This window comes from Rutidosis leptorrhynchoides, chromosome 5, assembly GCF_046630445.1.
Source record: "Rutidosis leptorrhynchoides isolate AG116_Rl617_1_P2 chromosome 5, CSIRO_AGI_Rlap_v1, whole genome shotgun sequence".
Lineage (NCBI taxonomy): Eukaryota > Viridiplantae > Streptophyta > Magnoliopsida > Asterales > Asteraceae > Rutidosis > Rutidosis leptorrhynchoides.
In genome coordinates, this window is record NC_092337.1 from 204656569 (window position 1) to 204672968 (window position 16400).

A 16400-nucleotide genomic window follows, 5' to 3' on the forward strand; every position below is an offset into this window, starting at 1 on the left:
AAGTGGTGGTTGGTATGGTTTAACATAAGGTTTATCCTTAACTGTTTTATCTTCATTAACCTTTTCAACTACCGGTTCTTTTTCCTTATCTTGATCAGGTTGTGGTTCTTGTGGAGTAGGAATAGTTTTATCAGAAGTTACAGGTATTTCAGGTGGTTTAAGTGTTGTACCACTTCTTGTGGTAATAGCTTTAGCTGTTTCATTCCGGGGGTTAGCATTTGTATCACTAGGTAGACTTCCCGGTTTTCTTTCACCTATTAACCTTGCTAGGTTACTTACTTCTTGTTCCAGATTTTGAATAGAAGCTTGTTGATTTCTAAATGCTTGAGCATTTTGTTCATTAGTTTGTTTCTGAGATGTGAAAAACTGCGTTTGAGTTTCAACTAGCTTCGTCATCATATCTTCTAAATTCGGCTTTTTATCATCGGTTTGTTGTGGTGGTTTGTTTTGAAAATTAGGTCTTTGCTGATTGTAAGTATTATTGGATACTTGTTGATTGCTAGGACCTTGTTGGTTGTTGTATGGAATATTTCGGTTATAATTCTGGTTTTGATTGTAAATCGGTCTTGGCGGTTGATAATTATTCTGATAATTATTTCCAGGCCTTTGGTTTATGTATGAAATATTCTCTCTTTGTTCCATTGTTAATTCAATACTGAGACAATCTTTTGTCAAATGTGGTCCTCCACACTGCTCACAACTAATTCGTATTGAGTGAATATCTTTAGTCATCTTTTCCATTCGTCTCTCCACAGCATCTATCTTTGCGGAAATGGAATCTAAGTCATGGCTAGAATCGGCTCTAGCTACTTTAGATGATCTAATAATATCTTTTTCTTGGTGCCACTCATGTGAGTGGGAAGCAGTGTTATCAATAATTTTGTAAGCATCAGTTTCGGTTTTCTTCATAATAGAACCACCAGCTGCTATATCTATGTCTTTCCTTGTAGTGATGTCGCATCCTTGGTAGAATATTTGTACTATTTGACAGGTGTCTAAACCATGTTACGGACATCCTCTTAACAACTTTCCATATCTTGTCCACGCCTCATATAGAGTTTCATTTGGTTTCTGTGTAAACGTAACAATTTCTGCTTGAAGTCTTACGGCTTTAGATGCAGGAAAGAATTGTTTAAGAAATTTGTCAACTAAAACATCCCATGTATCGATCGCCCCTTCAGGTAATGATTCCAACCAATCTTTGGCTTCTCCCTTTAAATTCCAGGGAAATAACATGAGATATATCTGTTCATCATCCACTTCTCGGATTTTAAATAGTGTGCAGATCCTATTAAAGGTACGTAGATGTTCATTTGGATCTTCCTTCGGCGCACCACTAAATTGGCATTGATTAGTCACCATGTGTAGAATTTGTCCTTTGATTTCATAATCTGGCGCCTTAATGTCTGGATGAGTAATTGCGTGACCTTGGCCAGTGCGTTTAGCTCTCATTCGGTCTTCCATACTTAGAGGTTCCAGATTCTCCATAATTGAATTTGTTGAATCGGTATCACTAGATGATTCTGATTTAATGGTTCGTTCCTCAACAATCTCTGTTTGAATGATTGGTGGCTCCGGAGGAAAGTTTAATGGTTCAGGATCTACGAACCGTTCCTGAATATTCTCCGGATTCTCAATTGTGATGTTGGGTTCAAAAAATGGATTATCGGAAATTTGAACTGAAGTACTTGGTCGACTGGATGACGATTCTAAAGAAAAATTAACGGCGGTTATATTTGCTAAATGTCTTGATCTAGTTACAGGTGGTGAACGTACAAAAGGTGATGAACGTCTTGCTCGGTGCATTCACTGAATATCCTATTAGTTTTTAAAAGGAAAGAAAAATTATAATAAGTTATCCAACCAATAGACTTTTCTGATTTTGCCCACGTTTTGAATAGCCAAAAGATGCAGCAGAGGGGCAGGATTCGTTTGGTCTCAATATAATTGAGGACTGTTTGGCTCCAATAACCCGGTCCACGTACAAATCCAACTATTACTACGAACCAGAAAATTTTGATGTCTATCAATTTAACCACTCAAAATAAATTTTCGTAATTTTAAGAAATTTAGATAAGAAGTAGAATAAAAATCTATGTCCTAAAACTAGAATGGCGAGAAATAAGAGAGAAAAAGAGTTCGTCGCAAAAGGTCGAAAAAGAAAAAATGGTTGAAAAATAAAAGGTGACGGAAAAATAAAAGAAACTTATAAAAACTTAAAAATACTTGACTAACCTAACCTTATTACTACAACTAACTTAAAATTATAATCGCAAATTGAAATTACTAATTGGAATGATAATTGATACATAGTAAAAGGTGTCTAAAAAAATATTAAAGCTTACAGGAAAAACTAAATCCCAAATGGAAATAACTTAAAAAGAAACTAAAACTTAAAAAGGCGTCGCAAAATTCTAAAGCACCTAAATATTAGTCTAAAGAAAAAGCACTTAAGGAATTCTACGGCAAAGCCTAAAAATCTAGGAGTAAAAATAACTATAGCAAAAACTTAGTTTAAAATTAAATATGAGCTAAAAATACAAATATTACGCTAAAACGATTAAAAAGGGACAAAATATAAAAATATATAAAAAGTTGTAAAAAGTACAATTTTTATAAAAATATTATTTTTATATTATTTTTTTTTTTTAATAAAACTACTAATTTTACAATTTAAGTAAACTAATTAATACTAAATAAAACAAATTAAATAAAAAGTAAATCTTAAAATAAAACTAATAATAATAATAATAATAATTAGGGTTAAATAATAATAATAATTAATTAATACCCGTAATTAATGCTGAATTAGGGCTTCTGTCGTCTGTCAGAAAGGCTCCGCGAGTCGCGGTAATTAATGAAGAAAACCCCGCGAGTCGCGGGGTTCAGAAATTCAATTCTGGAGCAGTTTGAAATTTTTACGCGTTTTTTTTTTTATTTTTTTTATTTTCTGTTTTCTGTTTTTTTCTATATATAAAAGATATTTAATAAAACTTATATTTTTATAAATTAAAATAAGAATAAAGAAACTTATAAAACTTAAATATTTAAAAAAAAATACTAAAAAAAATACTTATATTTTTGTTTTTCTTTTTATATTTTCGAATATTTAAAACGTATTTTTACAAAAGCAAATTTTAATAAAAGTAAACAATTTTTTTTTTTTTTTTATATTAGCGTTCCGCTTCCGGCTTTTAAGAGATTTCCCCGGCAGCGGCGCCAAAAATACTTGATGTAGTGCGAGGTGTATACAAAATAGTTTATATTTTACTAGGAAAAACTATTAAATACGATACAATTTTACACAAGATATTTATTTATTTATAGAATGGATATACTTAAACCTTGCTACAACACTTATAGGCAGTGTACCTAATCGTATAGTAGTGTAGTTTTTAGTAAGTCCGGTTCGTTCCACAGGAAAATCTTTAAACAAAGCGTAACGCTATATTAGTTTACTTTTATAAAAATACAAATATATATATAAGTAATATTATTATTATAAAGGGGGGTTTTTACCGTTTAATGACCGGTTTGTCGATTTTAAGACTTTAGTCGCAGTTAAAACCTAATGTAAAATATTAAATAAATAAAAGACTTAATTTAAAGCGTAAAGTAAATAACGATAATGAAATTGCGAATAATAAAAGTGCGATAAAATAAAATTGCGATAATTAAAAAGTACGATAAATAAAAGTGCGATTAAATAACAATAAATAAAAGTGCGATAATTAGAAGTGCAATTAAATATAAAATGAAGGAAATTAAATATGAAATAAAAGAATTATGCTTATTTAAACTTCCGTAATCATGATGTTTGACGTGTTGATTTTAGTTTTATGCCCATGGGTTAATTGTCCTTTGTCCTGGATTATTCAATATGTCCGTCTGGTTTTTGTCCATAACAGTCCATCAGTCATAAATATAAAGTGCGAGTGTCCTCGTCAAATTATTATTATACCCGAAGTTAAATATTCCAACTAATTGGGGATTCGAATTGTAACAAGGTTTTAATACTTTGTTTAATGAATACACCAGGTTATCGACTGCGTGTAAACCAAGGTTTTACTACTTTGTTAACAATTACACCAATTACCCTTGAATGTAATTTCACCCCTGTTTTAATTATTCTAGTGGCTATTAATCCATTCCCGTGTCCGGTTAAATGAACGATTATTCGTACATATAAATACCCCGCCCATCGTGTCCGGTTGAGTGTATATGGTAAATTATAGGGACGCCCAATTGTAAATCTTTATATTAACATTAACAAACTTTCATTTAGTTAAACAAATATAAAGCCCATTAATAGCCCATAGTCTAATTTCCACAAGTGTCGTTCTTTTGTCCAAACCCCAATTATGGTACAAAGCCCAATTACCCAATTTTAGTAATTAGCCCAACATCATGATTACTTCGTTTTAAATAAGCATAATAATAACTTAGCTACGAGACATTAATGTAAAAAGGATGAACATAACTTACAATGATTAAAAATAGCGTAGCGTTACACGGACAGAATTTCGACTTACACCCTTACAATATTCGCTAACATACCCTTATTATTAGAATTAAAATTAAAATTAAAATATAAATTATATATATATATATATATATATATATATATATATAAATTTTACGTATGATAAGAGAAGAAAAAGATATGAATTGTGATCAGAATTCGGTTGGCTTTATAGGGAATTTCAATTTTAGGGGCTCCGCGACTCTCGGCCCTTTTGGCCTTCAAACTCCGCGAGTCGCGTAGATTGAAATTACAGCTCACATCTTTTGGAGTCTTTCTTCACGACGGATTTTATATATAAATATAAAATATAAATAATTAATATAATTATTTATATATTATATTATATTCTTGTGCATAGTAGACTTGTAATTTTTAGTCCGTTGCGTCGAGCGTTGAGAGTTGACTCTGGTCCCGGTTCCGGATTTTCGAACGTCCTTGCGTACAATTTTATATTTTGTACTTTGCGTTTTGAATCATGTACTCTTGTAATTTCGAGACGTTTCTTATCAATAATTGGAACCTCTTTGATTGTCTTTTGTACTTTTGAGCTTTTTGGTCGTTTGCGTCTTCAATTCGTCGAATCTGTCTTTTGTCTTCACCTTTTATTATTTAAACTAATATCACTTATAAATAGAACAATTGCAACTAAAAGCTTGTCTTTCTTGAGGAATAATGCTATGAAATATATGTTCGTTTTTAGCATTATCAATCGTTTTCGAGTTTCTTAATTCAATAGTCTCATTTTTATGTATATAACTCATTGTTAAAATACCTAATGAGATACTTACTTATCATAATATCATATTAACCATATATAACCATATATATGTCATCATATAGTTTTTACAAGTTTTAACGTTCGTGAATCACCGGTCAACTTGGGTGGTCAATTGTCTATATGAAACCTATTTCAATTAATCAAGTCTTAACAAGTTTGATTGCTTAACATGTTGGAAACACTTAATCATGTAAATAATAATTTCATTTAATATATATAAACATGGAAAAGTTCGGGTCACTATAGTACCTACCCGTTAAATAAATTTCGTCCCGAAATTTTAAACAGTTGGAGGTGTTGACGTATCTTCTGGAAATAAGTACGGGTATTTCCTCTTCATCTGATCTTCTCATTCCCAGGTGAACTCAGGTCCTCTATGAGCATTCCATCGAACCTTAACAATTGGTATCTTTTTTTGCTTAAGTCTTTTAACCTCACGATCCATTATTTCGATGGGTTCTTCGATAAATTGAAGTTTTTCGTTGATTTGGATTTCGTCTAACGGAATAGTGAGATCTTCTTTAGCAAAATATTTCTTCAAATTCGAGACGTGGAAAGTGTTATGTACAGCCTTGAGTTGTTGAGGTAACTCAAGTCGGTAAGCTACTGGTCCGACACGATCAATAACCTTGAATGGTCCAATATACCTTGGGTTTAATTTCCCCCGTTTATCAAATCGAACAACGCCTTTCTAAGGTGCAACTTTAAGCATGACCATCTCTCCAATTTCAAATTCTATATGTTTTCTTTTAATGTCAGCGTAGCTCTTTTGTCTACTTCAGGCAGTTTTCAACCGTTGTTGAATTTGGATGATCTTCTCGGTAGTTTCTTGTATTATCTCCGGACCCGTAATCTGCTTATCCCCCACTTCACTCCAACAAATCGGAGGCCTGCACTTTCTACCATAGAGTGCTTCAAATGGTGCCATCTCAATGCTTGAATGGTAGCTATTGTTGTAGGAAAATTTTGCTAACGGAAGGTGTCGATCCCAATTGTTTCCGAAATCAATAACACATGCTCGTAGCATGTCTTCAAGAATTTGTATCATCCTTTTGCTCTGCCCATCAGTTTGTGGATGATAAGCAGTACTCATGTCTAGACGAGTTCCTAATGCTTGCTGTAATGTCTGCCAGAATCTTGAAATAAATCTGCCATCCCTATCAGAGATAATAGAGATTAGTATTCCATGTCTGGAGACGATTTCCTTTAAATACAATCATGTTAACTTCTCCATCTTGTCATCTTCTCTTATTGGCAGGAAGTGTGCTGATTTGGTGAGACGATCAATTATTACCCAAATAGTATCAAAACCACTTGCAGTCCTTGGCAATTTAGTGATGAAATCCATGGTAATGTTTTCCCATTTCCATTCCGGGATTTCGGGTTGTTGAAGTAGACCTGATGGTTTTTGATGCTCCGCTTTGACCTTAGAACACGTCAAGCATTCTCCTACGTATTTAGCAACATCAACTTTCATACCCGGCCACCAAAAATGTTTCTTGAGATCCTTGTACATCTTCCCCGTTCCAGGGTGTATTGAGTATCTGGTTTTATTAGCTTCTCTAAGTACCATTTCTCTCGTATCTCCAAATTTTGGTACCCAAATTCTTTCAGCCCTATACCGGGTTCCGTCTTCCCGAATATTAAGATGCTTCTGCGATCCTTTGGATATTTCATCCTTTAAATTTCCCTCTTTTAAAACTCCTTGTTGCGCCTCCTTTATTTGAGTAGTAAGGTTATTGTGAATCATTATATTCATAGCTTTTACTCGAATGGGTTCTATGTCCTTTCTGCTTAAGGCGTCGGCTACCACATTTGCCTTCCTCTGGTGGTAACAAATCTTAAAGTCGTAATCATTCAACAATTCAATCTATCTGCGCTGTCTCATGTTCAGTTGTTTCTGATTAAATATGTGTTGAAGACTTTTGTGGTCGGTATATATAATACTTTTAACCCCATATAATTAGTGCCTCCAAGTCTTTAATGCAAAAACAACCGCGTCTAATTCCAAATCATGCGTCATATAATTCTGCTCGTGAATCTTCAATTGTCTAGACGCATAAGCAATTACCTTCGATCGCATGGATCCCAAAATCAGCTCACATCAATAAAAGGCCAGTGAATTGATGAGTAATATATACCTTTTTCTTCTTCTTCCTCTGTAATCATAATTATATTTTTAATTATAAATTTAAATTTTAAATTAAGTTTAATAATAATTGGGTTATTGTAAGGAATGTTTTAAGGTTTTGTAAGTTTAAATTCTGTCCGTGCAACGCTACGCGATTAATCACCACTGTAAGCTATGTTCTTCCTTTTTAAATTAATGTCTCGTAACTAAGTTATTATTATGCTTATTTGAGCCAAAGTAATCGTGATGTTAGACTAAATATTAAGACGGGGTTATTAGATTTTGTACCATAATTAAGGTTTGGACAAAAGACTAACACTTGTGGACATTGGACTATGACTGTTAATAGATAGGGGGTATTGTCTAATTGAGCGACAACTCATTGGAACCTGTCGAACCTATTTTCAAATTAGTTAATCTAATAATTATTAAAATGATTATGTATGTCCTATTTAGTGACGTTTATACGACATCTTTTACGATCATTTAATTAATTATTTGGGTTGGGTAATTGATTATTCATTCTGATCAAGTGGGTAAATTAATATTCATATCTCATTAAAACAGGGGTGGATTACATACAAGGATAATTGATGTAATTGTTAACAAAGTATTAAAACCTTGTTACAGTTCGAATCCCTAATTAGTTGGATTATTTGACTTCGGGAATAAGGTTAATTTGAAGAGCATTTTATAATTATGACCGATGGACTATTATGGATAAAAACCAGATAGGTATCAAATAAACCAGGACAAAGGACAGTTAACCCGGGTAACAATTAATTAAAATCAACATGTCAAACATCATGATTACGGAAGTTTAAATAAGCATAATTCCTTTATTTTATATCTCATCGCACTTTTATTTACTGTCATTTTATTAATCGCACTTTAAATTATCGCAATTTTATTTATCGTTATTTACTTTATGCTTTAAATTAAGTCATTTGTATTTTTAATATTTTACATTAGGTTTTAACTTCGACTTAAGACATAAAATCGACAAACCGATCATTAAACGGTAAAAACCCCCCCTTTTATAATAATAATAATAATAATAATAATAATAATAATAATAATAATAATAATATTAATAATAATAATAATAATAATAATAATAATAATAATAATACGACTTATATATATATATATATATATCTTTATACAAATATCGTTTAAAAATATAGCGTTAAACTTGGCTAGTTCCCTGTGGACGAACCGGACTTACTAAAAACTACACTACTATATGATTAGGTACACTGACTATAAGTGTTGTCGCAAGGTTTAGGTATATCCACTCTATAAATAAATAAATAACTTGTGTAAAATTGTATCGTATTTAATAGTATTTCGTAGCAAAAATATAACTATTTCGTATACACTTCGCACAACATCAAGTATTTTTGGCGTCGCTGCCGGGGACATCTTAAACGCTGAAAGCGAAACGCTATAAAAAAAAGATTTTTATTAAGCTTTAATTCATTTTTATAAAAATACGTCTTATATAATACAATTAAAAATATAAAAGAAAAAGAAAAATATATATCTATATTTTTAAGTTTAGTTAAATTTAAAAAGTTTATATTTCTATTTATTGTGAAAACTTATAAAAAAACTAATAAGTAAATTTTTTATTTATTTATAAGTTTTATATAAATATTTTACAAAAATATAAAACAGAAAAAAAAAATAATAGTAAAAAGTAATCGGGCTTATCACTGTAGCAGCCCAACTTTCTGGCCTGGTATCCGATCTCATGCGATCGCATGAGCTCAAGCCTTGAAACCCATGCGATCGCATGGTCCCTTCTGACACGCCCGGTTTGACCTGGTACTGCATTAATTACGGAGTATTATTAATTATTATTATTATTATTATTATTATTATTATTATTATTATTATTATTATTATTATTATTATTATTATTATTAATTATTATTATTATTATTATTATTATTATTATTATTATTATTATTATTATTATTAAACCCTAATTAGGGTTTATATTTTATATTAATTAGTTTTCGTTTATTTATTTTGTATTTTTATGTTATATTTAGTTTTATTAATATAATAAATTAATACTTTTATAAAATAAATACTATAAAAATAATATTTTTATAAAAATTGTATTTTTATAACTTTAAGATTATTTTTATTTTTTTGTATCTTTTTATTAGTTAATCCGTAATATTTGTATTTTTATCGTTCGTAATTAGTTTTAAAATTAGTTTTAGCCGTAGTTATTTTTATTTCTAGATTTTTAGACTTTGCCGTAAAATCCCTTAAGTACTTTTTCTTTAGATTAAGATTTAGGTGCTTTAGAATTTTACGACATCGCTCATCGCTTTAATATTTAATAGACTTTAGTACCTTTTTAAGTTATTACCTTTTTGGATATAGAATTCCTTTAAGCTTTAATACCTTTAGACGCAACTTTTAATATTTGGTTTTTAGAATTCTAAGTTTCGACGCTTTATTTTCTTATTTTTATTTTTCGACTGTTTGTTTTTCGACATTTGTTTTTCGACGCTTATTTTTCGACCTTTTATTTTTCGACGCTTTTCGACGCGCTCTTTTTCTTTCTTATTTCTCGACGCTCTAGTTTTTAAGACATAGAATTTTCTATTTCTTCTCTAAAATTTCTTTAAACTTCGACGAAAAATTATTTTAAGCGGTTAAATTGATAGACATCCAAAATTTTCTGGTTTGTAGTAATAGTTGAATTTGTTAGTGGTGAGTTGTGGGCTGCTAATTTAAAGGGTCCTGGCTACCTACTGCATCTATTGGCTCTTCGAAACGTGGGCAAAATTAGAAAAGTCTGTTAATTTGATAACGTATATAATTTTTATCTTTTATAACTAATAAGATATTCAGTGAATGCACTGAGCAAAACGTTCACCACCTGTAACTCGATCAAGACATCTAGCCAATATTGTCGCCGTTGATTTTTCTTTAGAATCGTCATCTAGTCAAACAAGTACTCCAACTTAAAATCCCGATAATCCATTTTTTGAACCCGACTTGACTACCGAGAACCCGGAGGATATTCAAGGATAATTCCAAGATCCTGAACCACTAATCATTCCTCCTGAACCACAAACCGTTAAATCAGAATTCTCTAGTGATTCGTATTCAACAATTTCAATTATGGAACTAACGGAACCTCTAAGTATGGAAGATCGAATGAGAGCCACACGCACTGGCCAAGGTCACACCACTATTAAGCCAGACGTTAATGCGCCAGATTATGAAATCAAAGGAAAAATCCTACACATGGTAACTAATCAATGCCAATATAGTGGTACGCTAAAAGAAGAAGATCCAAACGAACATCTTCGAACCTTTAATAGGATCTGTACTCTATTCAAAATCAGAGAAGTTGAGGATGAACAAATCTATCTCATGTTATTTCCCTAGACTTTGAAGAGTGAAGCCAAAGATTGGTTAGAATCGTTACCTGAAGGGGCGATTGACACATGGGATGTTTTAGTTTGAGAAATTTCTTAAAAGATTTTTTTCGGCATCTAAAGCTGTGAGACTTCAAGGAAAAATTGTTACATTCACGCAGAAGCCAAATGAAACTCTATATGAGGCGTGGACAAGATTAGGAAAGCTGTTGAGAGGATGTCCTCAGCACGGTTTAGACACTTATCAAATAGTACAAATATTCTACCAAGGATGCGAAGTTGCTACACGAAAAGACATCGACATAACAGCTGGTGGTTCTATTATGAAGAAAACCGCAACCGAAGCTCACAAAATTATTGATAACACAGCCTCCCACTCACATGAGTGGCATCAGGAAAAAGATATATTTCGTTCATCTAAAGCGGTTAGAGCCGATTCTAGCCATGACTTTGTTCCGTTTTCGCAAAAATAGATACTTTCGAGAGACGAATGGTAAAAATGACTAAAGATATTCACGCAATACGAATCAGTTGTGAGCAATGCGGTGGACCACACTTAATGAAAGATTGTAATGTTGAACAAATGATGGAACAACGTGAGAATGTTTCCTACATGAACCAAAGGCTGGGAAATAATTATCAAAATAATTATCAACCGCCAAGCCCAAACTTCAATCGAAATCAAAACATTCTTTACAATCCAAATGGACTGAACAATAACTCGTACAACCAACAAGGTCCGAATAACCACCCAACTCAAAAAAACACTTTCAATCAACAAAAATCTAGCTTGTATAAACCACCACAACAAACCGAAGAGAAAAAGTCAAATCTAGAAAAAATGATGGCAAAGCTAATGGAGTCTCAAACACAATTTATTACAACTCAAACCCAAACAAATGAGAGGTTTGATCAGTCATTAAGAACTCAACAAGCTTCCATTTTGAATCTAGAAAAACACGTAGGTACTCTTGCTAGCATGATGAGTGAGAGGGAACAAGGAAAACTACCGAGCGATACTTAAGTAAATTCTCGGAATGAGAATGTTAATATGGTATCAACGAATTCTGAAAAACCAGCTTCAAAAGATGAGAAGGTTTTAGATGTGAGTAACAATGAAGAAGTTACAACACCACCACCACCCGAATATGTAAAGCCAGTGGTGGCACCATACAGACCACCCATCCCGTTTCCAAGAAAAGGAGTTGAGTATGAGCAAGTGATAGGTAATAAAGTTTGTGATACCTCTAGAAAGAATAAGAAGAAGAATAAGAAAATGCAAGAAACAAAAACCGTACAAGTAAACCCGGTAAAGACAGTTTCACCAAAACCTCCACCTAGGGTGGGTGATCCGGGTGAATTTATTGTTCCTTGTCTACTTAGTGATTGTGGCATGTATGATGCACTAGCAGATTTAGGTGCGAGTATAAGTGTTATGCCTCTTTCATTATATAAGAGATTAGGAGTAGGTGAGTTAAGTCCAACAGAGATGAGTGTCCGACTCTTTGATCAAACCATTAGGCACCCAGTTCGAATTGCTGACAACCTACCCGTTCAAGTGGGTAATTTAACCTTTCTAGTCGAATTTATTGTCATTGACATAGAAGAGGACCTAAACATTCCTCTAATTTTAGGTCGACCATTGTTAGCGTCCACCGAGGCGTTATTTGATGTAAGAAAAGGTAGAATGACACTTAGTAATGATGAAAAATCGATCACCTTTGTGAGTCGAAAGTCTAAATATCCACCAACCAAAACCGTTGAACCAACAAAAATGATTGGTAAGAACCATGTTATTTTACCAGCTCCAACGGTAGTGCTTAAGAATAATAAAATGCCTAAGTGTGGGAAAAATGAAGTAACAACTAATGATGACCTGATAACAAAGAACCCCGTTGTTGATACAAAATTAAATGACCCCGTTATTAATAGTTCAATGAAGAAACATATTAAATGGATTCGCGATGCTAGAACCATGGGAAACTTTAAGTTATGTAACGGTTAGTATCCAATCTTTCACCTAAATAAAAGGCGAAACTAGTTGAATTTGTGGATATTACACAGGAATCCGACCAATGGCTTAAAGCAAAAGTCACAGATATGCAAGTTGATTATGGTCCAAGAGAAATTGACGATTAAGTTAATCACAATTTCGACACCACAGCTACCTAAGTGTGGGGAGATTCAAATGTTCTAAAAAGAAAACGATGTCTAGAGTTAGTTGTTCTGTTCTCGTTTAGTTTCGAGAATGGAATCTGATTGGTCTTTTCCGCTAGCAGACACTAAAGAACTAGTTTTCTCCCCCCATTCTGAATTTTTTGTTTTGTAGGTTTCGTATGAAATTAATACGCTATTTAAATTTAAGTTTTATTGTGAATTTAAAAACAAAAATTTACTTTATTTCATTAAGTTTTTAAAAAAATGATTTCTAAAATTCGTCGTAAGTTAAAGACTAGATAATAGAATCGAAATTGCTTTACCCGAGGATGAACAGATCTATCTCATGTTATTTCCCTAGACTTTAAAGGGAGAAGCCAAAGATTGGTTAGAATCGTTACCTGAAGGGGCGATTGACACATGGGATGTTTTAGTTTGAGAAATTTCTTAAAAGATTCTTTCCGGCATCTAAAGCTGTGAGACTTTAAGGAGAAATTGTTACATTCACGCAGAAGCCAAATGAAACTCTATATGAGGTGTGGACAAGATTTGGAAAGTTGTTGAGAGGATGTCCTCAGCACGGTTTAGACACTTATCAAATAGTACAAATATTCTACCAAGGATGCGAAGTTGCTACACGAAAAGACATCGACATAACAGCTGGTGGTTCTATTATGAAGAAAACCGCAAACGAAGCTCACAAAATTATTGATAACACAGCCTCCCACTCACATGAGTGGCATCGGGAAAAAGATATCTTTCATTCATCTAAAGCGGGTAGAGCCGATTCTAGCCATGACTTTGATTCCGTTTCCACAAAAATAGATGCTTTCGAGAGACGAATGGAAAAAATGACTAAAGATATTCACGCAATTCGAATCAGTTGTGAGCAATGTGGTGGACCACACTTAATGAAAGATTGTAATGTTGAACAAACGATGGAACAACGTGAGAATGTTTCCTACATGAACCAAAGGCTGGGAAATAATTATCAAAATAATTATCAACCGCCAAGGCCAAACTTCAATCGAAATCAAAACATTCTTTACAATCCAAATGGACCCAACAATAACTCGTACAACCAGCAAGGTCCGAATAACCACCCAACTCAAAACAACACTTTCAATCAATAAAAACCTAGCTTGTATAAACCACCACAACAAACCGAAGAGAAAAAGTCAAATCTAGAAGAAATGATGGCAAAGCTAAAGGAGTCTCAAACACAATTTATTACAACTCAAACCCAAACAAATGAGAGGTTTGATCAGTCATTAAGAACTCAACAAGCTTCCATTTTGAATCTAGAAAAATACGTAGGTACTCTTGCTAGCATGATGAGTGAGAGGGAACAAGGAAAACTACCGAGTGATACTTAAGTAAATCCTCGGAATGAGAATGTTAATATGGTATCAACGAATTCTGAAAAACCTGCTTCAGAAGATGGGAAGGTTTTAGATGTGAGTAACAATGAAGAAGTTACAACACCACCACCCCTCGAGTATGTAAAGCCAGTGGTGGCACCATACAGACCACCCATCCCGTTTCCAAGAAAAGGAGTTGAGTATGAGCAAGTGATAGGTAATAAAGTTTGTGATACCTCTAGAAAGAAGAAGAAGAAGAATAAGAAAATGTAAGAAACAAAAACCGTACAAGTAAACCCGGTAAAGACAGTTTCACCAAAACCTCCACCTAGGGTGGGTGATCCGGGTGAATTTATTGTTCCTTGTCTACTTTGTGATTGTGGCATGTATGATGCACTAGCAGATTTAGGTGCGAGTATAAGTGTTATGCCTCTTTCATTATATAAGAGATTAGGAGTAGGTGAGTTAAGTCCAACAGAGATGAGTGTCTGACTCTTTGATCAAACCATTAGGCACCCAATTCGAATTGCTGACAACCTACCCGTTCAAGTGGGTAATTTAACCTTTCTAGTCGAATTTATTGTCATTGACATAGAAGAGGACCTAAACATTCCTCTAATTTTAGGTCGACCATTCTTAGCATCCACCGAGGTGTTATTTGATGTAAGAAAAGGTAGAATGACACTTAGTAATGATGAAAAATCGATCACCTTTGTGAGTCGAAAGTCTAAATGTCCACCAACCAAAACCGTTGAACCAACAAAAATGATTGGTAAGAACCATGTTGTTTTACCAACTCCAACGGTAGTACTTAACAATAATAAAACGCCTAAGTGTGGGAAAAATGAAGTAACAACTAATGATGACCTGATAACAAAGAACCCCGTTGTTGATACAAAATTAAATGACCCCGTTATTAATAGTTCAATGAAGAAACTTATTAAACGGATTCGCGATGCTAGAACCATGGGAAACTCTAAGTTATGTAACCGGTTAGTATCCAATCTTTCGCCTAAAGAAAAGATGAAACTAGTTGAATTTGTGGATATTAAACAGGATTCCGACCAATGGCTTAAAGCAAAAGTCACAGATATGCAAGTTGATTATGGTCCAAGAGAAATTGACGATGAAGTTAATCACAATTTCGACACCACAGCTACCTAAGTGTGGGGAGATTCAAATGTTCTAAAAAGAAAACGCTGTCTAGAGTTAGCTGTTCTGTTCTCGTGTAGTTCCAAGAATGGAATCTGATTGGTCTTTTCCGCTAGCAGACACTAAAGAACTAGTTTTTTCCCCCCATTCTGAATTTTTTGTTTTGTAGGTTTCGTATGAAATTAATACGCTTTTTAAATTTAAGTTTTTTTGTGAATTTAAAAACAAAAATTTACTTTATTTCTTTAAGTTTTAAAAAAAATGATTTCTAAAATTCATCGTAAGTTAAAGACTAGATAATAGAATCGAAATTGCTTTACCCGAGGGCGGGGCGAAAAATTTTGTTATCATTATTTTTAAATTTTATTGATCTAAAGTATACCAAAAAAATTAAAAAAAAAACTAAAAATCTTTGCTTTTAAAACAATCTCTTTAAAAACGCCAAATTTTAAATTTTGTCGAGGGACGGACTAGGTAAACATACCAAAACTACCTAAAGTAAAAGGAAACAAAATTTTAAAAAATATTCATTTAAATTGTTTTAATAAATAAAGGTTTTATAATATATATATATATATATATATATATATATATATATGTTTGTAGTTTATCTTATGTACAAAACAGGGTAAAACAAAGCACTTTCAAAGACTGACATTAATTTTAGCAAAAGCTACTAATTTTGATGACAAGACGCAAAATATCAAATGTGATATAAAATAATATGTTTGCAAACTTTAAATTTTGTCGAGGGACGGACTAGGTAAACATACCGAAACTACCTAAAGTAAAAGGAAACAAAATTTTAAAAAATTATTCATTTAAATTGTTTTAATAAATAAAGGTTTTATAATATATATATATATATATATATATATATATATAT